The sequence below is a fragment of the Jaculus jaculus genome, chromosome 10, assembly GCF_020740685.1.
Source record: "Jaculus jaculus isolate mJacJac1 chromosome 10, mJacJac1.mat.Y.cur, whole genome shotgun sequence".
In the NCBI taxonomy this organism is placed as follows: Eukaryota; Metazoa; Chordata; class Mammalia; order Rodentia; family Dipodidae; genus Jaculus; species Jaculus jaculus.
The window spans coordinates 79,045,812-79,072,018 of NC_059111.1; the positions used below are offsets into that span (position 1 = coordinate 79,045,812).

Here is a 26,207-nt window from a genome sequence, read left to right on the forward strand (position 1 = left end):
GTTTGCAGTTATGTCCCCTAATAGACTCAGGAGTTTAGTAAAGTTGTAAATTAAATTTCTATCTGCCTGGCTGGAGGAGATGCCATTTTGGGTAGATCCTGGGGTCGAGCCCTAAGGTGTTATTGGGGTGGATCTGAATTCCAGCCTAAATTATGCTGAGTTCTTGAGCTCTGCCTGAGATTGTCAAAGTGTGCTTGCTTGTAGTGCTGGTGGGGATTTTGCTCTTTGCCTGGCTTTGGTAAGGAGGGAAGCTTCTTCTGCTATTATGGAACTTTCCTCGATCTGTAAACCTGAAATATTTTCTATTCCACTTATAAACTGTGTCTGGTTTGGAGGTTCATCATAGCAGCATGAAGCTGACTATAACATGCAGTTTTCATACACATGGCAATGTTTGAATAATGTTTCAGAAAGTCAGTGTTCTTTCTCATGTGAACGAAAGTTCCCAGTGGGGAAACAAATGCTCTGTCTGCTGCACCTACCTCCAGCAAGGCTGAATGGACTAGTAAAGCTCCTGTGATCACAGAGAGATGGAATGTTGTAAGTGAAAGGCAAATTACCTTGGTTACTTCTAGCCCCTTAATAGCCCATCTCTCTGTCTGAACTAACATCCAAGTGTAATCCAAGTGTAATCCTTTTTTGGAAATGCAAGGACAGACCCCAGTTTCCAACCCAAAGGGTAAGAATGTATTCAGATAACATCTCAGCCCTGTGGTGGAGATTTTCCCACTTTGCTGTTACCTACCTACCTGACTTTTTTTGTTCTGTAACTATAAAACCTTAATAAAATTGTTAACAGGTTGGAAATAAAATTTGGGGTAACTTACATCTGTGTTCCTGGGTGATGGTCACTCATACTTGGCTTCAAATTAAACTCTCCTATCCTCTTTGGGGTGAGAGCTGTGTCTTTTGCGACAACACTCAAAACATTTAAAAATTCACTTGCTTGTGTGTGTGTGTGTGTGTGTGTGTGTGCATGCTTAAATGTAGAGGCAATAGCAATATAAAAATAAGACTTAGAGATGTTTAGTTACTTGGAGTACTTAATTATTGGTATAATTGAAAATCAGTGTCACCCAGAATTTTCTTTCTTTTTCTTTTTTAAATTTATTTATTTGAGAGCAACAGACAGAGAGAAAGAGGCAGAGAGAAATAGAGAGAGAGAGAGAGAGAGAGACTGGACATGCTGGGGCCTCCAGCCACAGCAAACAAACTCCAGAAGCATGCACCCCCTTGTGCATCTGGCTAACTTGGGCCCTGGGGAATTGTGCATTGAACCAGGGTCCTTAGGCTTCACAGGTCAGCACTTAACCACTAAGCCATCTCTCCAGCCCATCACCCAGAATTTTTTTACCTTTATTTCTTTAAACATATCTTAAGGAACTTAATTTTTGATGTAGACATTTTTATTTAACATTTTAATCTAGAAATATATTATTTCCGCTAGATCTCTAAGACCAATTCTCTGGATAGAAAGGAGTGGCTTTTTCCTTTTCAGTTTTGCCATGTAAAAAGAAAACTGTTACCAAAAGCAACCAAAGCAAGATAATGTCTTTGGTATCTCTGTTTTAAAACTTAAAAAAAATATATATTTATTTGCTAACAGACAGAGAAGAGAGACAGAAAGAAGCTGCAAACAAACTCTAGATGCATGCATCACCTTGTGCATCTGGTTTTATGTGGGCACTGGGAAATCAAACTCAAGCTTTAAGGTTTTTTATCTTTTACTTAGTAGTTATGTACATACTCAGTGTGTAAACAGCCATGTTGGTACCATCCTTAGCCTCATCCCTATCCTCTCCCTGCTGAAGGGACCTTCCTTGTAGGGAATTGTGGGTCATGCTTCATGAGGGTAGCCATCAGTTATGGGGAAGAGACAATGTTTCTGTGTGTAATGACCCAGAGGTTATTGAGGTCCTCTTTTTTTTCACTCTCCTTCAGATCATTTAACTGTCTTTTGAACCCTTTCTAGTTCTTTTCTATTATGTCTAATCTAGCAAGAGCAGCAGTCATACAATTATTGGCCTTTTGTTGAATTTCTGCAAGATCTGTTAATTACTTGGCCAGGGTTGCATAGCTTGTATCTTCATTTCGCGATTCTGATCCTATTATCTCTTCTATGTTTTGATTAGAGACATCCATTGTGGGACTGGGAAATCTTGTTGGATTTACTTGCATTTGATTTTTCATGTTATTCCTTTTGTGCTGTGGTCTGCCCATCACAGTGTGGGACTCTTATTTAATTTAGGAGGAAGCTGTAGTCTACCCTTGAAGTGTCTCCAGTGATTATTCCCTTTTATGTTTGCTTTGATTAGACTTCTGATGGCAATGGGGCCTATCTGCTCAGAGGAAAGGAGCCTGCAAGGCTCTGGTGGGGGCCTGAGGACTTGATGAAGGGGTTAGTTAGTCCAGTGTTTCAGGACATGGGACTGTGTGGTCAGGTAGACAGAGGTGACTGGATAGGTGGGAATGGGACAAAGCAGACTGTTGCTGTGGCTGGGCTGCAGAAAGGGGGAGGATGGGATTACATGGTGGTTCTGTGATGCTGACATTGAGGAGATGGGACAGCAGGACCATTGGGACTGTATAGCAGGGGGTGGATGGGATTGCTGGGTCCTGTGACAAGGTGGGGTGAGGATATGGGACTACTGAGGGTCAGGTGATGCACAGTGGGGGTGGATAGCCCACAGTCCTCGTGGGTTGGTGGGAAGGGGTGAATAATAGCCTGCTGGATGGGGACCTAGTGGCCTGAAGGAAGTGCAGTAGGACCTGGTCTGCTGGTGGGGCAGTGAGCGGGATGGCGGCAGTAGTGTGTGGAGGTCGTTGGTGGCTGGAAAACAGAAGGAGGGAGGGAAGGGGTTGCTAGCCTGTTGGTTTGGGTTCATGCACAGAGCAGCAGGTGGAACATTGGTGGCAAGTGGAGGTCCCTGCTGGTGGGAAAGACTAGGGAGGTGTTGCAGTCAGGTTCGCATTGCTGGTAGAAATCACCCAACAAAGAGAAGTGTGTGAGAAAAAAGGGGGTTATTTTGGCTTACAGGCTGGAGGACGAAGCTCCATGCTGGCAGGGAAAATGATGGCATGAGAAGAGGGTGGACATCACCCCCTGGCCCACATAAGGTGGACCACAGCAACAAAAATGATGCAAAATTGAAGAGGCCACTAGTTTTATATATCTGGAACTTTATGTTGTCATTTTTTTTTTTTTTGGACAAAACACACAAAAACAAACATAAACATCATGGATAAAGATGACATAAACAAATAAATTCTAGGTGTACCATAAGAACGCAAAATTAAGTGAAAAGTTTTTATCCTCTTTGAGATGTAAGGCTCACAGAAGATCAAAGGTAAAGTTTGCTACATAGATCTACAGCAGATAATTATTCTCATTTGTTTTTGAGAGCTAAAAATAAAAGGGGAGAATATTTATTTATTTATTTATTTATTTTTACAGGTGGAAATGTCTTATTCTTGTTCTTAATGTTAGGGCAACTATTTTAAGCCATCTAGCAAGGATATAGATTTAATGACATATCAGACTCAGTCAGGCTCATAAGAAGAAAGGCCAGCTATAAGTTTAAGTGAAAGATGGGTAGAATAGCAGTACATTATATTAGCAGTCATTAAGACTTGCCCACAATATTTTAGATGAATCTTTTGTGAGCCCCCAATATGTCAGCATCAAGGGGACTGAGACACAGGTTCACATTGTCATCTTCAACAGCCTGAGGAATTCCTCTAGACTTTTAGGGATCTCAACTCAGGTTGTATCTAGGATTTACAGAATTCCAGGAAATGCCAGTATAAAACAGAGTTGAATCTTTTTTACAGACTTAAGCACGAGAATTAGGCAAAGGAAGGGGTGCTCAGAGGGAGGGTGAAAGCATACCTGAGACTATGGCTCTGAAGTCACGAGGAGAGTGTTTTTACAATGAAGATTTTAATCTAGTGTGGAATTCCCTAGGTTTTATTTTACAAATAACAATATTTCCTTTATTATGGGATTCTGTTCTGCTTGGAGAGAGCAGGAGTGGAGGGAGGTTAGAGAAGGGAGAGGAAATGAGAACAGTTAAATTTTGTACAATTTATATTTAGTTCTGACTTAATCTCTCAAATTTTCTTAATCTTAATCATTTTGGATATCTCTACTAGCTCAGGATGGGCTCCTAAAAGGGAGTCACCAAGGACAGCAGAATGGCAACAGAGACATAAGGAAGTGGATTATCCACATTCCTCAAGAAACCACCCAGCCATTATCTGTGCCTTGCCTGGCAATGCCCCCAGGACATGGTTTTCTCCCCCTTTTTCTCATGTGGCCTGGTCACTGTTCTTGTCTCACACCCTGGCTATCTTAGCTCTCCCCTAAAGGTACCTTATTTATTCAACTTTTCCCTTCCTCACCTTCCCCCAACTGAGGAAGCCCTATAAAGCCCATTATCTGAAAACTCAGTTTGGCTGTGCTCATCTCTTATGAGTCAGTCCTGGCAACTCATGCTTTTCCAGTATGAAAGCTTTCATCTTTGCTTTAGAGTGGTTTGCATGGTCTTTGTCACTCCCAAACCTTACAATCTCCTTTTAATTTATAAGTTCTAAAATTCTTATTGACTAGTTTGTAAATTGCCAGGTTAGTCACTTTTTGGATGTTTTAAAAGTTTAATTAAAGCAGGATGCCCATTATTTTATTTCTATAACAAAAAACATTACCTAGTACTTTAATATTTCAAAAATAAAATAAAATTGAACCCCAATTTAGGAATAAATGTTCCCCATTGTGGGTGGGAAATGTAAACCCAATTTATTTTTAGTTGGGTTTCCCATTTTGTTTTCAAATACTTGCAAATTAAATTAACAAAACTGTTCATGCCAGCTGGAGTACTAAATAGTAGTTTTTTTTTTTTTTTTTTTTTCCCCTAACATTTCCTCTTTCTTTGGAGGAGTAGTAACAGAGGGAAAACATGCTTAATGCTAGCAGAGACAAACCAAATAGAATAGTCAGAAATCAAGATGCTCTCAAGGATCTGCATGTAAACAACAAATTCAATGGTCAAAACCAAAATGTTTTCAAAGCAAAGAAAATAGATACCTTAAATCATTTTGGGAGCAAATAACAAAACATTTTGAGAACAAATAAAAATATGTATCCTGCAATGACAAAAGAAAAAAAAAAAACAAAACAGGATCCTAAAAACAGCTCAGAATAAACAAGTGGACCATTGACCAAATCAAGGGAGGTCTGATCCTGAGAATGAATTTACCAATATGCACTTAAGGAGACAACACTGGATGGTTGAGCACAAAGGATTTAGTTGGGACCTGGCTCTGGCTGGCTGCATCATAAGTGGAAGTGGCTTGTCTTTGAGGCCACATGTTGGGCAAAAGACAGTTCTTACCTCAAAAGGGGATAAAAGATAATTTATTCAGGATCCAGTGTGAGTAACCATGGCCTGGGAACACAGATTTAGGTTACCCCAAATTCCATGTTCCAACCTGTTAACAATTTCATGAAGGTTTTATAGTTACAGAACAAAAGAAATTCATAAATCAAAGTACATTTCAATTACATTGGCTGACCATCAGGTAGGTGGGTTATAGCAAAGTGGGAGAATCTCTTCCATAGGCCTGAGATGCTACCTGATGATATTCTTAGCTTTTGAGTTGGTGAAAGCTGGGGTTTGCTCTTACATTTCAAAAAGAATTATACCAGTTCAACTGATAGTCATCAGGATGTTAGTTCAGAAACAGAGGTGGCCAATTAATGATTATTAGGAAGCTAAAGACAGCCCAAGGAAATTTGGCTCTGACTTTCAACAATTGATCTCACTGTGACAATATGAGCTTTATCAGTCCATTCCGCCTTGCTGGAAGTAGGTGCAGCAGATACAGCTGTTTTCTGGGAACTTTTGTTCACAATGTATATATGAGTGTGTGTGTGTCATAATACATGTGTAAAAGGCACAAGACAACTTCAAGGTGTCTATCCACATGGGTTGGCAGGCATACAAGCAAGCATCTTTTTTTTTTTCAAAATTTTTTATTTATTTATTTATTTGAGAGCGATAGACACAGAGAGAAAGACAGATAGAGGGAGAGAGAGAGAATGGGCGCGCTAGGGCTTCCAGCCTCTGCAAACGAACTCCAGACACGTGTGCCCCCTTGTGCATCTGGCTAACGTGGGACCTGGGGAACCGAGCCTCGAACCGGGGTCCTTAGGCTTCACAGGCAAGCGCTTAACCTCTAAGCCATCTCTCCAGCCCACAAGCAAGCATCTTTGATCCTTGAGAAATTTTTGCAGCCATACTTTGTGTGTGTCTGAGAAACAGTGTCTCATTCTAGCCTAGGCTAAGTTGGAACTTATGCTGTAGTGAAGGCTGTTCTCAAATTATGGCAATCTTACATCTTGAGCCTTTCAAGTGCAGGGATTACAGGTGTGAGCTGCCACACTAAGCTCTATAAATGAACACTTTGGGAAAAATAAAATGGAACAGAATAGACCAATATGGTAGAATGCATTACATGTAAGAATATATTGCCTAAGCCGGGCATGGTGGCACACGCCTTTGATCCCAGCACTCAGAAGGCAGAGGTAGGAGGATAACTGTGAGTTCAGGTCCACCTTGACACTACATAGTAAATTCCAGATCAGCCTGGGGTAGAGTGAGACCCTACCCCAAAAAATCAAAATCAAAAACAAACAAAACAACACAAAACAGAATGTATTTCCTAGTAAAAGCTAAAATTCTGTGAAATTTTAATTTCTATCTGATTATGCTATGCCATACAATATATTTTTGCTATGGGTTGTCTTTGAAAGTTTGAGAAAAACTACTATATAATATTGACATCATCATCATCTTATTATCTTTTAATGTATCTGTACCCTAAAAACATAGTTTCAGTAACAGCTTCAATGAATATTCCATACTCTAATTATTAAACATTGTGATTTTGTCTTACATGTTCCTGTCCACTTGGGAAATTCCTACACATTTTCTTGTGTATGTGGATGGGCTTGATATATGTGAGTTTGTGTTTGTAGGAGAGATGTAGACTTCTGTTTTGTTCTTTAATCTCACTCTACTTTATTTTTTGAATCAAAATCTTTAAGTTAACTAGATCTTACCAATCAGGTAGAAAAGCTGGCCAGACCAAGTGATCAACCTGTTTATTCTTCCTGAAAGTTAGTATGTAAGTGCACACTCCCGTACCAAGCTTTACATAGGTAGTACAACTAATCCACAAAGAAAATATAAATGTAAAAGAGACTGAAAGCAGAGATGAAAACCTTACACTTGCACAGAGCCAAACAGAAGCGATGCGTTATATTCATGCTCTAGTGAAAAACAAAAAGCAGTTTTCAGTGAATAAGGCTTGACAGCATCGTAAGCCTACCTTGCAAGTTAATTGACAATCTGTGCTAGCTGATGGGCTTCATTTCAAGTAAATGACAAAGCAGCAACAATAAAACTTAGATGTAGGATTTTGTAGTTTAGAAGGGTCCTCCAAATTTATGAATCCCATTTTTAGGTCTGTTCTAACTTTAAGCAATAATTGATAAAGATGGACTCAAGAAGGATAAATTATGAATTATTATATTAAGTTTATTTAGGGAGAAATTACAAATTGTGAGGCTTAAGGGGAGTTGGAATTAAAAAAAGACTAGAACAAAATCATAAGCATCTGGAAAATAGGAAACATAAATCATGAGGAAAAAAAATCACAGAACATGAGATTCATTTAAGAAAATTGAGGGATTTTTTTCAATTTTTTTTTAAACGTCCATGATTATAAAAATATCCCATGGTAATACCCTCCCTCTCCCCACTTTCCCCTTTGAAACTCCATTCTCCATCATATCCCCTCCCCATCTCAATCAGTCTCTCTTTTATTTTGATGTCATGATCTTTTCCTCCTCTTATGATGGTCTTGTGTAGGTAGTGTCAGGCACTGTGAGGTCATAGATATCCAGGCCATTTTGTGTCTGGGGAAGCACATTGTAAGGAGTCCTCCCCTTCCTTTGGATCTTACATTCTTTCTGCCACCTCTTCTGTATTAGACTCTGAGCCTTGGGTGTGTGATAGAGATATTACAGTACTAAGCACTCTGGTTACTTCTTTCCAGCATCATGACATCTTCTGGGTCATCCCAAGGTCACTGCTATCTGAAAAGAAAAGATTCTCTACAAAAAGTGAGAGTAGCATTAATATAAGGGTATGAACATTAAGAGAAGTGCTTACTGGGCAGTTTGATAAGCATGGTATATACATTTAGCCAGATAGCAGCAGACGTTATACCCCTAGGGCTCATGACTACCCCTGTTTTAACTTTTCAGTATCAGGGATATATTCCCTCCTATGGAGTGGGCCTCCAGTACAATTAGAGGGAAGTTGGTTTCCACCATAACAGACGTATCACTACTGCACCTGTTGGCTCATTTGGCATGGCTGGCCATATACAAGGCTTGCAGTGTCCACTGTTGAGTATCTTCATTTCTCTTTCTTCCATTGAACTGCATGCAGAATGGCTTCTCCAGCTTTCTGTTAGCTGGTCTACATGAGGAAGTTATAAGCTCAGTTCTAGCAGGATTTCTCAGTGGCCTTGCAGCCCAAGTATTTGGAGTCTTCAGCAATAAGGTCTTACCATCTATTCCTGGTAGGAAACCAAGGGCATTGGCAGTGGCCTATAATATTTTGGAGGCATCATGGACGACCCTGTCCAACAACTTACTGGAAGGTATTTCATCCCTGGCACTGAAAATTTTCTAGCAACAATCTTTGGCTCCTGAGTGTTCCATTGTCCAAAAAGTAGGATTCCATATGATTTATTTATATCATCTTAGATTTTGATTAGTCCTCCCTTTGCCTTTCTTTTACTCAATCTCTTTCTCTTACCTAGGGAAAGGCTGGAGTGGAGCCACAAGCACATGGGGGATAGAACCTAGGAGCCTGTATAGGAAGATTTAGAAGGAACACACATGCATCTGCCCTGTGCTTCTCTGTAGAAGAAAGTTAAGAGGGCAAATGGTGGTGGCTTAAGGAAGAATAAGAGAGGAAAAGATATCAAAGCAGAAACCAAGAAAGTCATATGAGAAATGAGTAGCCAAGAGAGTTACACCCATGGTTACCCCATAAATTACACAGGTAACAGATCCAGAGTTAGAGAAAGCACCCATATGGTAGATCAAGAGTGTAAGGGAAATGCACATGCTAGATTAAGATACCAGAAGAGGTCAGTCGCTCGCGGCCGCCACCGTCCCCACCGCTACCGCCGCCGGTCGCCCTCAGCCAGCAGCTCGGCGCCACCTCGGGCGGCTGGCGTCTCGGGCGGCTGGCGTCTCGGGCGGCCGAGCGCTCCTCCAGCTCCGGAGCGAGCACAGGCGGCATGTCCATGGGGCCGGCCCGCGGCGCCCCGGCCTGGTGAGAGCATTTCCACTGCTGCTCCAAGGACACAAAGTTTGAAATTCCCGGATAATTACCTTTGAGAAGCTGGAAATAATTTCCTTAACTCCATCTCTTAGTTTCCATAGGCACATTGAGAAACCATGAACAACTTTAATAAGGAAGAGATTGACTGCCACATCCTTGATGAAGGCTTTACTGCCAAGGACATTCTGGACCAAAAATTAATGAAGTTTCTTCTTCTGATGATAAGGATGCTTTTTATGTTGCGGACCTTGGAGACATTCTAAAGAAACATCTAAGGTGGTTAAAAGCTCTTCCTCGCGTCACTCCCTTTTATGCAGTCAAATGTAATGATAGCAGAGCCATAGTGAACACCCTAGCTGCCATTGGGACAGGATTCGACTGTGCAAGCAAGACTGAAATACAGTTGGTGCAGAGTCTTGGGGTACCTCCGGAGAGGATTATCTATGCAAATCCCTGTAAACAAGTGTCTCAAATTAAGTATGCTGCCAGTAGTGGAGTCCAGATGATGACTTTTGATAGTGAAGTTGAGTTGATGAAAGTCGCCAGACCCAAAGGCAAAGTTGGTTTTGAGAATTGCCACTGATGATTCCAAAGTAGTCTGTCGCCTCAGTGTTAAATTTGGTGCCACACTCAAAATCAGCAGACTTCTCTTGGAACGGGCAAAAGAGCTAAATATTGATGTCATTGGTGTCAGCTTCCATGTAGGGAGTGGCTGTACGGATCCTGAGACGTTTGTTCAAGCAGTATCTGATGCCCGTTGTGTCTTCGACATGGGAGCTGAGATTGGTTTCGGCATGTATCTGCTTGATATTGGTGGTGGTTTTCCTGGATCTGAGGATGTGAAGCTTAAATTTGAAGAGATCACCAGTGTGATCAACCCAGCGCTGGATAAGTACTTTCCATCAAGACTGTGGTGTGAGAATCATAGCAGAGCCGGGCAGATACTACGTTGCATCAGCTTTCACGCTTGCAGTCAATATCATTGCCAAAAAAATTGTGCTGAAGGAGCAGACTGGCTCCGATGATGAAGATGAATTGAATGAGCAAACCTATATGTATTACGTGAATGATGGAGTATACGGATCATTTAATTGCATCCTTTATGATCATGCACATGTGAAGCCCTTGCTACAGAAGAGACCCAAACCAGATGAGAAGTATTACTCCTCCAGCATTTGGGGACCAACATGTGATGGCCTTGATCGGATCGTTGAGCGCTATAACCTTCCTGAAATGCATGTGGGTGATTGGATGCTCTTTGAAAACATGGGTGCATACACTGTTGCTGCTGCTTCTACTTTCAATGGATTCCAGAGGCCTACTATTTATTATGTGATGTCACGACCAATGTGGCAACTCATGAAGCAAGTTCAGAAGCACGGCTTCCCGCCTGAAGTGGAGGAGCAGGACGTCAGCACTCTGCCCATGTCTTGTGCTCAGGAGAGTGGGATGGACCGTCACCCGGCAGCCTGTGCTTCCACTAGTATCAATGTGTAGATACCATTCTTGTAGCTCTTAACTGCGAGTGTAGCTTGAATTAAGGGATTTGGGGGGTCCACTTAACTTAATGACTGCTAGTTCTGAAATGTCTTTGTATGAGTAGGGCTGGCACAGATGCAGCAGTGTGGAAGGCTAGGCAATGGGGTCACACTTATCTGTGTTCCTATGGAAACTATTTGAATATTTGTTTTATATGGATTTTTATTCACTTTTCAAACATACTAAAGTGTGCCCCTCAGCTGCTGAGCAAGCATTTGTAGCTTGTACAATGGCAGAATGGGCCCAAAGCTTAGTGTTGTGACCCATTTTGAAAATAAAGTATCTTGAAATAAAAAAAAAAAAAGATACCAGAAGAAAGTTTTACATTCCATATATATATATATATATATATATATATATATATATATATATATATATAACATTTATTTACAATGAGCAGTTACCCCAAAGCATAATGCAGAAATAAAGCAGAAAAACTACTCAGACCCAGAAGCAGTACTCTGCTTTCCCCCACTCCACCAAGTTGGTAGATGGGGAGCCATACTCATATGTACACAAGCAGGGATCACAGAGCAACATGCAGACAAAATAAATAAATAAATAAATAAATAAATAAATAAGAAGCAGAAAAAGCCTATGTAGCAGGTTCACTGAGATGAGCTTTCAGATCAGGCACACTTATGGAGGAAGGGATTTATTGAACCTTACAGATCCAGGGGAATTTCCATAAAGGCAGAAGAAGGTGGCCTGCTTTCACAGGACCAAACACAGAAAGAAAAGCACAAGCCAAAGCCACACAGCACAGCACACTTCAGGAACTCACAGCTGGGCACATTTGCATATCTTCAGATTGAAATCTCAAATCCACCACCACACCTTAACTTCCACCCAGTGACCCAGAATGCAGCCAGCCCTTATACCAGTAGCTCAGTTCCAACAAAGTCCTCTGCAGTATTTCCTTCCCATTAGAAAGTTCATAAACCAAGCCTCGAGGTTCAATACTGTCTGCACTTAGGATTCTCAAATTCTCATCAGAATAGTCCATAAAACTTGGCTTACCACTCCAGAAGGAATATTGAGTTGCAAGCACCAAGTCCATGTCCATTCTTCTAAAACAAAAGTTCCAAAACACCAACATCCACATGGTCAGGTTCATCTCAGCCCACTCCTTGGTACCAACTTCTGTAGCAGACAGCTTCAGGTTCATTTCGATGAACTTCCAGATCAGGCACAGTTATGGAGGAAGGGATTTATTGAAGCCTGAAAATCCAGGGGGATTTCCATAATGTCAGAAGAAGATAGCCTGTTTTTACAGGGCAAAACACAGAAAGAGAAGCATTAGCCTAAAGCCACACAGTACAGCACACTTCAGGAACTTCGGCTAGGCACTCTTTGCATATCTTTAGATTGAAATCTCAAACCTAGTACCACACCTAAGATCCATCCAATGACACTGTCTCCACCCAGGTGGCTGCAAATGCAAACTATAAACTAATAAAACACTGAATATATCGGAGGCCATTTATTCAAACTAATACAGTCTATATAGTACATTAAAAATGTACTTTTTCATCAAATTCAGGCATGTAAAGGGGAAGATAGGTCTAGTTTGTAGATGCAAAGGAGCAGGCTTCAGGGAAAGCACACCTGGAAAGTGAAGACCATCCACATAGGTAGCCTTCTAGACTGTGGGCATCAGGGGGCACTGTAGCTGTTGTAGATGAATCTAGATTAGACATGAGTTTCATTCCTGCCAAGGGTTCCATTCATGCCATGTGAGGAGGCACTGGTTCTCTCTGAGCCTCAGTTCCTAATTGAAACTCAGCCTAAAGGAAGCTAGCTTCCTAGTTCTTCTTCAACATGTCTTTATGATGAAGTATTTTTACCACTTGGGGCTAGGTGGCTCACCAAAATTAAGTTCTTGCCACCCAAAGATAGAAAAGCATTTCTGGATTGTTGACAAATGGATTTTTATATAGAGCACAAAGAAACAGAATTTTTACTTGCAAGCATTTTTTAAAATTTACTTTTATTTTTATTTATTTATTTGAGAGACAGAAAGAGGCACAGAAAGAGAGAGAAAAGGAGAGAGAAGGGAAGGGATAGAGAATGGGTGCACCAGGGCCTATAGTCATTGCAAACGACTTCTAGACATATGTGCCACCTTGTGCATCTGGCTTACATGGGTCCTGGGGAATCAAACCTGGGTCATTTGACATTGCAAGCAAGTGCCTTAATTGCTAAGACATCTTTTCAGCCCCTGCAAGCATTTTTAAATGGAATACTCTACCCTGAAATAGAATGAAGGGTGCTTCTTTCACTTTTAATACCTCGGGGAACTTTTATTTTTCTTCAAGATTGGTTTTCACCTTTACATAGTGAGTCATCTTGCTCACCTGAGTTCTGCTGGGACAAATTATGTGATTATTTTCTCTTTATTAGATGCATCAAAGTGAGAAAAATCTACATGGAATTGGTCCTTGCCTGTTTCCCACCTAGTCATGTCCTGTTGCAAGTGGGGTGAATGAAAGACCTCAGATAGAAGACCTAAAAGTGTCACACGAGATGGCTTGTCACTGTGGACGGAACTGCCAAAGGCATGCAAACTTGTTGTTGGAGAAATAATCACCAAACATATAGGAGGAGACAGAGACATTTTTTGGACAGACAGAGTTGACTTCTGGCACATCAATGTCCATAGGGTCAATGCTTTGGGAGTTGCAGTAACCAGTAATGTGAAAATAGCCAGCTATATGGAAATGATCTGGCCCATTATGTGTCCGTGCTTCCTGAGGTTTGAATCTGACCAAACACACACCAGCTGATGAGGTCTTATGGGAAGAGTAAAAGGCTCACCCTCTCTGTCCCAGTCTGGAATCTGAGCAAAACCTTAAATGAGAGAGAGGCCTCTGTAAGTCAGACTGATTAAAAAAAAAATCATAGAGTACACAGCAGCACTTTGCATGTATTATTTATTTATTTGAGAGAGAGAACTATGCACATGGAGAGGGAGAATAGGCACCTCAGGGCCTCTAGCCACTGTAAATGAACTCCGGATGCATGTACCACCTTTTGCATCTGGCTTACGTGGGTACTGTGGAATAGAATCTGGGTCCTTAGGCTTTGCAGGCAAGTACTTTAACCACTAAGCAATCTTTCCAGCCCTTTGCATGCATTTTTATGTTGCTTTCTTAAGTTTGATTCCTGTTTTATTAAAAAAAATAATAGGAAGGAAAGGGTGAAAATAATAGCCAACATTCCACAGTCTCTCATTTGATAAAATATGTATTACATAAAAACCAATTATTTTTAAATATTTTATTTATTTTAGAAATTTATTTATTTATTTATATATTTATTTTACAGAGAAAGAGGGAAAGAGAGAGAGAGAGAGAAAGGGAGAATGGGTGTGCCAGGTCCTCTCCAGCCACAAATTCCAGATGTGTGGGTCCCCTTGTACCTCTGGCTAATGTGGGTCCTGGGGAATTGGATCTGGGTCCTTTGTCTTTCAAGCAAACACCTTAACTGCTAAGCCATCCTTCCACTCAATACTTTATTTATTTTGTTAAGGAGAGAAAGAGAGAATGACAATGAGCATGCCAGGATTTCTAGCTGCTGTGAGAAATGAACTCCAGATACATGTGCCACTTTGTATATCTGGCTTTCAGTGGGTACTGGGGAATGTGTATATATATACACACACACACGTGTGTGTGTGTGTGTGTGTGTGTGTGTGTGTGTGTGTGTGATTTATCACAGAGATTGACTTGCTATCTATGCATCAAATTGAATGAAAATATTATTAAGAGGTCATACAAAATTTTCCATATAGTGAAACAAAATTATTCCACATACTTAGATAGGGGCTATTTAAAATGAAAAGTAGTAACTGAGTCCAACATCACCACATATAGTTATATAATTTTCAGTTTCTCCAGCTTTGACACTTCTACTATAATTTATACTCTGCTTAATATTATCAAAAATATATTTTTGGTCATTTACTACACCAAGGTATAATGGAATTTCAAAAATAAATAAAAGAAAAATAATACTCCTATCTGGTTTTTTTCTTTAACATTTTGCATGGGATTTGCCATACTTTAGCCATTGTTGAAGGCTAAAAAATATGTTCAATGGAAATACAGGTTAATGATCAAATGAAAAACTGAAATATTTGGGACAAGAGTGTTTTATGATATATATTTCCAGTCTCAGCTTAGTTGAAAATAATTAGTCATATATAATTTGTATAGAATCTCATTTTCTTAAAAGTGCTAATAATTTTTAAAATTATCTATAACATATAGTGAGTTATTTGCATCACAAAAAGTGGTAGAGAAAATATAAAGTTTCCTTTTGAGAGTCTTTAACTGAGTAATTTCATGCAACATTACTCTTACTGTAACTTTCTGTGATAGGCTCAGTAAGTCTGTTTACAGAAAATAATGGAGCTCTGATTATGTTTCCATCACTGAATGTTTCACCAATGAGGAGGAGATTATTCTTGCTTCAGGTAAGATCAGACATTATAAAACAAGCACGTGTCATGCAGCTTACATTTTTTTTCTTATTAAAATCACTTTGGGATCTTTATAAGTGCTTCAAACCTTTAAACCTCAGCTCTACCCTTCTCCCTCCCAGGTCCAAGTAATCATAATCCATTCCAAACCAATTAAAGGCTAATCTCAGGTGGAGGGGGCAAGGGACAGAAATATTCATGTTTCCCATTCATTCTTATTGAAGTGTTTTAGCTGAAGCAGGCACATTTAGAAACTATCAATAGATTGGCATATGGTTCAAATTCCTGGCTTGTATGAGCAGTGAGAACACTCTGCATTAATTTTACCACTCCACCAAGCATGGTTAAAACTTTATTTGCATGCCTACTAAATCTACTATAAAGAAAAAAATATTATCTCTGGAAATCCCCAAGTGTATATGTCTAATACATCTGCCATTGCTATATCAAGTGGCTGGAATGTATTTATGTGTCATGGAAGTAACCACATCTGAATAGACACTCAAATAGCACATTTACAACCATTTATGCTCATGCTGTAATATTTCATAAGTAAACCTGTGATAGCAGTAAGCAGCCCTGCTGGCAGGTTTTCAAATGTGGCATCAGAATACCCTTCAAAAATTCTGAAACCTTTACTCCTTTAAAGAATTCAAGTTAGGATTTTAGTAAAGAACTCATGATGATTTTTATCATAATGCTTGTAATCCCCTCTGCATCTTGATTTCTTATCAAATATTAACTTAAACTATCCATTATCAAAAGAAAATAGTGTTCGTATTTTCTTATTCTATAAATTCTTGGGTTGACAATCAACATTTTAAGGAAACAGAAGACCCAGACTATGACCTTATGTATTTACACTGAACTTATTTTCTGAAATAAGGCAACTATGGCTTGGTGGAATTTTTCTCCCTTGTGGGACAGAATTAGAAGATGGTTATGGCTAGTCATCTGCACTAGGGATTGGGAACACTTGTTTTTCAGTGGTTTTCTACTGCCCTCCTTCAGTTCTGTGTTCTAGTTTATCCATTGACTCCTATCTCAATGAGCTTCCAGATACTCTCTTTGGGCAAGGCCTCACTCAATTACTAGATGTCTGGAGCCTGGGCAGCTATGATAACGGCATTCATTCTCATCAACATGGATGCATCTAGTCCATTAGAATTACATCCCATAATTAGTAATCTTCAAGAACTACAGCCAGTGTTTACCCAGCATCATGCTCTCTAGTCTCTATTTTTTTTTAATTTTAATTTTAATTTGTTTATTTGGGAGAGAGAAAGAGGGAGAAAGAGAGAGAGAGAGACAGAAAAAGAATGGACACACCAGGGCCTCAGCCACTGTAAACGAACTCCAGACTCATATGCCACCTTGTGCATCTGGCTTATGTGGATCCTGGGGAAATGAACCTGGGTCTTTTGATTCCCAGGCAAGCACCTTAACTGCTAAGCCATCTCTCCAGCCCTCTAGTCTCTCTCTTAATAGAACCTAGTCAGCCCACCTCTCTCATGTTCTCTGAGTTTCAGACTTGCAATTATTTTTCCCTCCTAAGGCGAACCAGGTGGTTTCTCTCTCCAGGAAGTGTTACCATATCAATGCAGAACCCAGTCAGCATAGTATATACATCACAGTCCAGAAATTCTGGGCTCAAGTGATTCTTATTCCTCAACTTCTGTAGTGGTTAGGAAAAGAGGAAGGTGCCAGGATACCTTCAACTCGGAATTTACACAGTGGCTATATTACTCAATCCTGTTTCCTTGATGAAGAGCGAAGAATTTGTACACATTACTTTCTTTGTAAGTTTTGTGTATGTGTAGAAAGAATTTAGTTTACTTACACTTATTTTTATATTGCTTTGGGCAAAACTAAAATAATTCTCATTCCAACATCCTATTATATAATTGTTTCTGTTTATATGATGTCTCTAAATCAATTCTGAAAAAAGAAAATTACCACATACAAAATAAAACAAAAGAAAACAACCTTTACATGTAATTTCATTAAACTTGCAAATATCAGAGCTACAAAGTCTACTGAGACCTGAATGATATGTGGTATGGCTTGGATGTGAAGCATCACATGTTTGTTATGAAGTCTCATAATAATTCTCAGTTTGTGGAACCTTTGTTGGAGGATGTGTACCATTCTGGAGGACCTTGGGGGTCTGATAACTCAGGCTCACATTCTACATTTAGCTCTGATCACACTTGAAATCTCCCTGTTGCTTGAAGACATGATGCTCAGTTGACTGCTCTTGCCATGGTTTTCCTACCATGACAGGACTTTCCCATGAAACTGTAAACCAAAAATAAACCCTTTCCTTCCATAGACTGCTTCTGGTTGGGTGTTTTGAACTAGAAATGAGGCTACAATATCCAAGTTGAAAAAGGCAACTCCATAATTTGAAAACTATGTATTTTTCTTAGTCATAAAGTAGAATAAAGTTATGCTGGCTACAGAAGAATGAGTATTGTAGCAAGTTAATGATGCCAGTGTCAGAAACACAGGCATCACATGTTTTCCTGCATCTCCTGGATTTGATGTATATGTCTATAATCATGTGTGTACATAAGAAATAAATGTAGAAGCAAAACCATCTACGAAGAAAGGAGTCTAATGAGAGCGCCAGGACAGGGAGAGTAGGAGAGGAATGCATTAAACATTTTATGAACATTAACAAAATAAAAAAATAATGTACATTAAATTAGGGAATTAGAGAAGCAGGAATGAAATATTCTTAATAACTTAAGAAATTATAAAATATTAGGATTAAATTCATATCTGAATTGAAGGTTGAAGAATATAACAGAAGCAAATTTGCTGGTATGCTTCCTTTTCCATTTGTTGAAACTGTATTGTCTCTTCCTAATCCTCACAATCATACACTCTTAAAGGATATAGTTACTACAAGAGCTTATGATAGCTGGAAGCAACTTGAATCACTCAAGCACTTCAAGATAGAATAAGTCCTATGATCATTTATATTTAATCAGCTACTTACAATAATTTATAATGAAAATATAACTACATCTATGACCAATAAAGAAGTAAATTTCCATGGGTACTTGTGTTGAAAACACAATTATAATATTATGTGTCCCAAATAATTTTTTTTATTTAATTCAATCCTCCAACTCTCATATGATGTGATATTTGTTGTTGCTACCACATTGTCATATTTTTCATAATTCTAAAAATGAATTATTACATGACAAAAAGAAATGCTAGTTTCTAATGCAATGGATTTTCACAATTATGAAACTGTAATACTGTTCCTATTACAGTTTTAGGCATGATTTCCCTCCTATGGAGCAGACTTCTATTCCAATGGGACAGCAGTTATTTTTTCCATAGCTTTCATGCCACTCTTGCATTTCTTCTTAAATCTTGAATTCCGAGACAATTATAAATTATACAGGACCCATAGTAGGTAGAACTATGTCTGACTTTTCTCTACAAGCTTTTTGCATAATGCATTCTGGCCTGAAGAAAGCTATCCAATAGGGAGGAAGTTTTTAGCTCAGTTCCAACTTCGTTTCTTTATAATGTGCTACCGAAATGTGTGGTGTCTCCAGCAAAATGGACTATTTGCTTTTGGTGAATAACCTAGACCAATGACAATTGCCAATATTGTTTTAGGGCTCTTGTGGTCTCCCTGATGAACAATTCATTGGGAGGTTATCTCAGAACTCACATTGGGGTTTTCAATGAATACCATATGGCTCATCAGAACAGTTTATTCATCCATATAGGGGACCTTCATTTATTTTTTTAGTTAACTATTTTATTTTTCTTTTGTTTATTTCAGAGAGAGAAGGAGGGAGAAAGAAAATGGGCATGCCAGGGCCTCCAGCTACTGCAGACAAACTCCTGATGTATATGCCACCTTGTGCATCGGGCTTACGTGGGTCCTGGAGAATTAAACCTGAGTTCTTTGGCTTTGCAGGAAAGCACCTTAACCACTAAGCAATCTCTTCAGCCCTTAACTTAATTTTTTTAAAAAGATTTATTTCTTAAGCTGGTTTACCTCATTGTAGTTTTACATATGGTTTATTCATATAGTCTTACCTTTGGATCATTTTCTCATCATCCCCAGCCCTCCCTCATCTAGCCACTTCTATCCTTGCTTTAACCTGTTCCATTCAATATAACCACCCTCCTATTTTTGTGCCTCATGTCTTTCCTATTATTCTTGTAACCTCTCCCTCCATGGTTCATATTTTTATCATTCTGGCATCTACAAACACTCATTCTGAGCTATAGACACTAATCTAGAGATTCACATAAAGTAATCACAACATTTGTCTTTTGGAGTATAGTTTATCTAATTCTGTATCATCTTTTTCAGTTGCATTTATTTGTATGCAAATTTCATGTTCTTTACACCTTAAACACACACACACACACACACACACACACACACAAGTGTGTGAGTGTGTGTGTGTGTGTGTGTGAGAGAGAGAGAGAGAGAGAGAGAGAGAGAGAGAGAGAGAGAGAGAGATGTATGTAACACATTCATCACTTGATATATATCTAGGCTGATTGTATTTCCTAGCTGTAGAACTGAGAATTGTGGTAGAACTGAGTCAGAAGGAGGGACTTTTCCAATATAATATACTTAGCCTTATTCTTATTACTGTGCCGTATTTCCAACAAAAGTACCTTTCTTAGAATGTGATGCTCCTGTGCATTTTATTACATTCTATGTTGCTTATAATAGATTAGAATTGGGAGAATTTCCAGATAGCTATAAATGTATAAATGTAGTTTATACATACCCCCTTGGTCTCATTTATTAGAATTCACTCATTAAAAGCCCACAAAAATTCCACCTATTGGGCTAGAGGGATGGCTTAGTGGTTAAGCATTTGCCTGCAAAGTCAAAGGACCCTGGTTCGATTCCCCAGGACCCACGGTAGCCAGATGCACAAGGGGGGCACAGGTGTCTGGAATTCCTTTGCAGTAGCTGGAGGCCCTGGTGTGCCCATTCTCTCTCTCTCTCTCTCTCTCTCTCTGTCTTTTTCAAATAAATAAATAAAAATTAAAAAAAAAACACTTTAAAAATATTTTTAAAATTCCACCTATTCTCACTGAAAGTGAATGATTCAATGAATGCTGTGGAAAAGACAGATAACAATGCAGCCTCTGAGTTTTTGAGACTGTGTTTATGTTTTACTATTTCAAAAATTACAGATCATCACTGATTTGTTTTTAATTACCTCTGATATGGAAAAATTCTCACTCATTTTATACAAAGTAGATGTAGGCATAGTTTCTTTTTCCTTTCTCCTCTGCATTTAGAAGAGTTGCTGCCCTCAACAGAAGAAAATATTCATATTCTACTTTAGTAGCATGCAAAGAGCAGTACAGACAAAACAAAACAGCAAAGCTAAGCAGGTGAAGTGGAATACCAAGATGAGAAATTTCATGTCAAGAACAGCTTCTGTCTGGGGTAATGAAATTATCCCTAGATCAGATGATTAAATCTCTGTTCCCTGGAAGAATTTTACAACACCTAAAGGGATAACTGTGAGATTATTGCTCTTGCTAAAATCAAAACATCAGGAATGATGGTCCTACCTACTGGCAAAATGAATAGTTTAATTGATTATATATCCATATCCACGATGCTGCTGTAAGTTGTCATTGGTAATGAAATTTTTGAAGTTTTAATTTATCACTGTTCATGGTTATGTGTTTCAAGTCAACAAGACTGATCCCCCTGTCATTAAACATGAATTTAACTCTAAGAAATACATTGATACTATTACATTATTTTGAATTATTTGAGCATGTGTGTGATATCATTAGGTGTAAGTTTTATAGTTTCTTATGTGACTTATGGAGTTTGCTATAAGGTGAAGAGAATATTAGGATAATGTACTCACAGAATAATTTTGGCATAGTTTTCCAAATCTCTAAAATATTATTATTATACTTGTATAGTACATGTCTTAAAATATAAAACAGATTCATTCATTTTTAGGGGAAATACTTTTTATATATTTTTAAAAAATTTTTAAATTTCTATTAGCATTTTCCATGATTATAAAAAAAAATCCCATGGTAATTCCCTCCCTCCCCACTGCCCACACTTTTCCCTTTGAAATTCCATTCTCCATCATATTACCTCCCCATCACAATCATTGTACTTACATATATACAATATCAACCTATTAAGTACCCTCCTCTTTAAGGGAAATTCTTAAATGTGATGGAGACCATCTCATTAGGGGATTTGGAAACCTTTTAAGAGTGACTTTCTGGCACTAGAGAGAGGGTTAGCAGTTAAGGTGCTTGCCTGCAAAACCAAAGGACCCATGTTCAATCTTTCTCCAGATCCCATGTAAGCCAGATACACAAAGGTTGTGCAAGCACAAGGTCTCACATGTACACTAGGTCCACAGCATCTGGAGTTTGATTGCAGTGGCTAAGGCCCTGGCATGTCAATTCTCTCTTTGCCACTCTCTCTAAATATAAATTTAAAAAGTGATCTTCCAGCATACTCATTGACAATCTTTTGAAGGCCACATTGGACCTTGGCACATCAATGAACTTTGGAAATGTTGTCCTAGAGAAGAGTCATCTCAATAAATGTCATTTCTAGCATTATATGCTGGAGTAACCATTAATTGATTTCAGAAAAGTATCTGCCAAGTGTTGATACCAAAGCACATCTATATCAGTTAACATTTATTGATGAAGGTATTATGAAATATTGAAATGCTACTTTTTCATATGCAGGACAACTTGAGCAAAAAACAGGGATTCTCACCAGTGAATTGAAGTTCATGAAGGACTAAAGTTTATTATAGTATATGGAATGTGTTTTTCTGTTTGTCAAAGGTGCGAAAATTGGCTGAATGAGCTGCAGTGTGAAACATGCAACCTTTAGCCTGAATATTTAAAAAACAAACATATTGAAACAGAAGAGCAGATATTTGTATCCTTCTGTTAGCAAGAATACTGTTAACATGAAAAAGGGACCTTTATTCTGTCCTTCCTTCTCATGGGCATGAGGACTCTGTACCTTCTCCTTTTTTCTTTTCTTAGTCTAATAAAGTATATCTAAACCTTATGAAAGAATAGTGTTAATATGTTCTATAAGGGAATGATACACTATAGCTGGTTTCCTTAAATTTTGCCACTTTCTTACATAAACTGGCTCTTATTTTACCTTTACCAAGTCATCTTTCCAGAATTTGCATACCCCTGTCCACATTGCAGAAACACACAAAATTTGGAGTAGAAAATATAGAACTGGGTACATGTGTTACAGTTAGAATTTCTGAAAGAAAATGCAATGAACTGTATATGAAGGGACAAGTAGGATTTAACTGTATGCCAAACAACTTTATTTCTGGCTGAAAGCCCATAACATTCACTTCAAAGATTCTAGAAAATGACATTTCATGTTGCAACAGCCAAAATGTCATTAGAATTTTAAATTACCAAGAGTAAATAAAACTCTAGAAACATAAAAATTCCATTGAAGAGAAGCAAATCCTGCTCTTGAATTACTTTTTTCTTGATGCAGGAAAATATTCACAAATTAAACCCCTTTATTAATGTAATTTACTTTCTTAAAATCCAAAATAAAGGAAGCCTTTTTCTCACAGATGTGAAAGGCTATACAACGTAAAATATTTATTTTGTGTATGAGGCTCAGATGACTTCCTTTAATTGAAATTTCTATGTAGATATACAAAAAGATGATGTTTAAGTAACCTACCATAGTTGGACTTATTATAGTGTCTGGTATGTATGTTGGTTATTTTAGAAAAGGATACCCTTAGTGTAATTTCTGCAGCCCCCAGTATGTCACACTGTGAAATTTCTGTACATTTTTACTCTTATTTCCATTCTTGCCCTTTGCCTTATGCCACCTCCATTAAGTCTTTCTGTTAATATCATCCATAACCTATTTATCTATATCTACATGCATACATATACACATATATCAGGCATGGCTTGGTCTGATATGATACATGTCTTTATTTTCTTTGAAACTCAGAGCAATGCTGGCTTCTGGGTTTAGCTAATGAACAAATTCTTCCTCCATAGCATCCAGTAAGGAAGTCCTGCAGCAAGACTGTTTACAATACGAATGTGCTGTCTGCGTTGTCTTTTCTTTTCATTGACTGTTTCATTATGTATGAGGATGTTCTACCTTTGTTAACCAGTCTGCTTACTCTTGCTAAATATCACATTCTTAGAAGACTTTTGGAATTGAAAACAGCACAGCACTCTGTTGAGATTTGTGACTGTCATCCTTCTGCTTAGAATTGCTCATAGATTGTGTAACAGTAGCATGGAGGCATCCGTAATAGCTGTCAGCCAGAATGGTCATTAAGTGCCGTCTGCAGTCAAGATTCCTGTGCCAGATGGTACCTCAGGAACACTAGAAAGAACATTTGAATCTGCCAAGATTTGTGCTGTGCTCTTTTAACTTAGGGCTGGTAGAAGAATACAATAAAGAAGAATACCTCTGAGACTCCAACTCCTAGCAGTACCTAACTGCAGGATCTTTTGTTCATATACAAACATAAATCACTCCTCACATTTAGAAGTGTATACTGCTTCTAACATGACACATATGCAACATTTCCTAGTTTTGTAAAATACATTTTGTATAATACTTTACTACAAATGGTGATATTTTTTCTATCTTTGGTGTCATATTTAGAGGATGCTTTATCCAACATTTTTGACATCTTTTCTTTTCAAAAATTTTCTTCATTTTATATCTTTATAGCTTGGATATGAAATATGGATTGGCAATGTAATTTTCTTTCAGTAGGATGCTAAAATGATTTCAGGAACATTGATTAAATAGCTAAATGTCATTTATGAATTTCCATATTTATTACTCTAAATTTTCTACACATTAGGGCTCTTCATTTTTTATGAACATTGACTTAGTGTATAGCATTCCATTTTACATTTTGTTTCCATAATGCTTAAATTTTCAACTTCAAAATTTTATCAACTTCTTGAAATACAGTTTTAAAAGAGCTAGGGTGAAAGCTTTTGTAAGACAATAATTACAGGGCTGGGAAAAAGCTCAGTGGGTAAAGCACTTGCCAGAGAAGTGTATGAGAACCTGAGTACAGACCTAGAACACACAAAATATTGGATACTATACCACTACTGTCTGTAATTCCAGCATGCCAGTGGTGAGAAAGGAGTAGAGATGGGATTATATGCTAGAAGCTTGTGTTATATCCCCACCCCCACATTAGACTTCCTCTCTATCCATCCATCATCTACCTATCTATCTATCTATCTATCTATCTATCTATCTATCTATCTATCTATCTATCTATGTTCTCTTCATCCCCAAAATCATAATTTTTGCATTATATATTTATGAATTAAACCTGATATATTTTCCATTATTTTATCATGTTCTGTTATTATTTTTAGTGAGTTTATGTGTGTGAGTATACATGTGTGTGTATGCACACATGTGGTGGTTAGAATTATCTTCAGTGATAGTATTTACCTCCACATCACTTGAGGCAGTGTCTTTCCTGATAGTCACCTCTGTGTATTTCAGGCTATCTGGCCCACAAGCTTGTAGACACTCCTGTGCTCATATCCCTTCTACTAGTAGATGTGCTGGGATGAGTGATGGTTGTGCTAAGCATCTGGCTTTATGTGGGTTCTGGATATCTGAACTCAGTTTGCCAGGCTCTTCCAGGAAGTGATTTACCCACTGAGCCAGCTCTTCCAAGCCCAGGTTCTTTTAAAATATAATCTTTTGGAATAGTGGCACATATGAAGATATACATTCTTTTTTGTGGTATTAGAAAGAAGCTAAGAAATGTTCTCATTGATAACATAATATTTCATATTTATTCAATTTGTATTGTCCTGGAAAATTAATTTCTTTTTGAAGTTATGAATCTAATTTAATCAAAGTTAACCAATGCAATAGTAGAATAAGCTGAACATATAATAATAAAAATATCCTAAGAGACATCTTGGAGAATCCACCTATTCCCAAGAAAATGAAATATATCTCAATGCCCTGAAATCCCTGGTGTAGTAGTGTTGCAGTCAGGTTCTAATTGCTGCCAGAAATCAGCCAAGCAAGAGCAGCTTGTGTGATAAAGAGATTTATTTTGGCTTACAGGAGTGAGGGAGAAGCTTCTTGCTGGTAGGGAAAACTGTGGCATGAGCAGAGGGTGGACCTGGCCAATATCAGGTGGACAATAGGACCAGCAGAGTGGGCCAAACACTGGCAAGGGGAAACTGGTTACAACACCCACAAGCCTGCCCCCAACAATACATTCCCTCTAGGAGGTGTTAATTCCCAAATCTCCATCAGCTGGAAACCTAGCATTCAGAACACCTAGGTTTATGGGGAACACCTGAATCAAACCACCACATTCTACTCCTGGCCCCCCAAAACTAATATCCATACATGATGTAAAATACAATTCATTCAGTTCAACTTTAAAAGTCCCCATACTTTTTACCAACCCTAATGATGTTCAACCATCCCCATATTCAAGGTCTTTTAACTGAGACATAATACCAAAAAGTCCCCCCCCCAAACCCATAATGGCACAGAATAAACATTCATACTGCAAAAGATGACACTGGGCATAGCAAAGAAATATTCAACCAATATAAGATTTAAAACAACCAGGGCAAACATCAAACTCTATAGCTTCAAGTCCAACAGCTCTAGCTAGTGATAAGTCTCCAAGTCTGATAATTCTAAGCAGAAATAAGTCTCTGGAGTTCAAACT

General features: G+C 38.4%; 1 pseudogene; it reads left to right on the plus strand.

Annotated features, from left to right (window-relative positions):
• Positions 1-9,379: 9,379 nt before the first annotated feature.
• Positions 9,380-11,257, plus strand: LOC123464092 (annotated as a pseudogene).
• Positions 11,258-26,207: the final 14,950 nt, after the last annotated feature.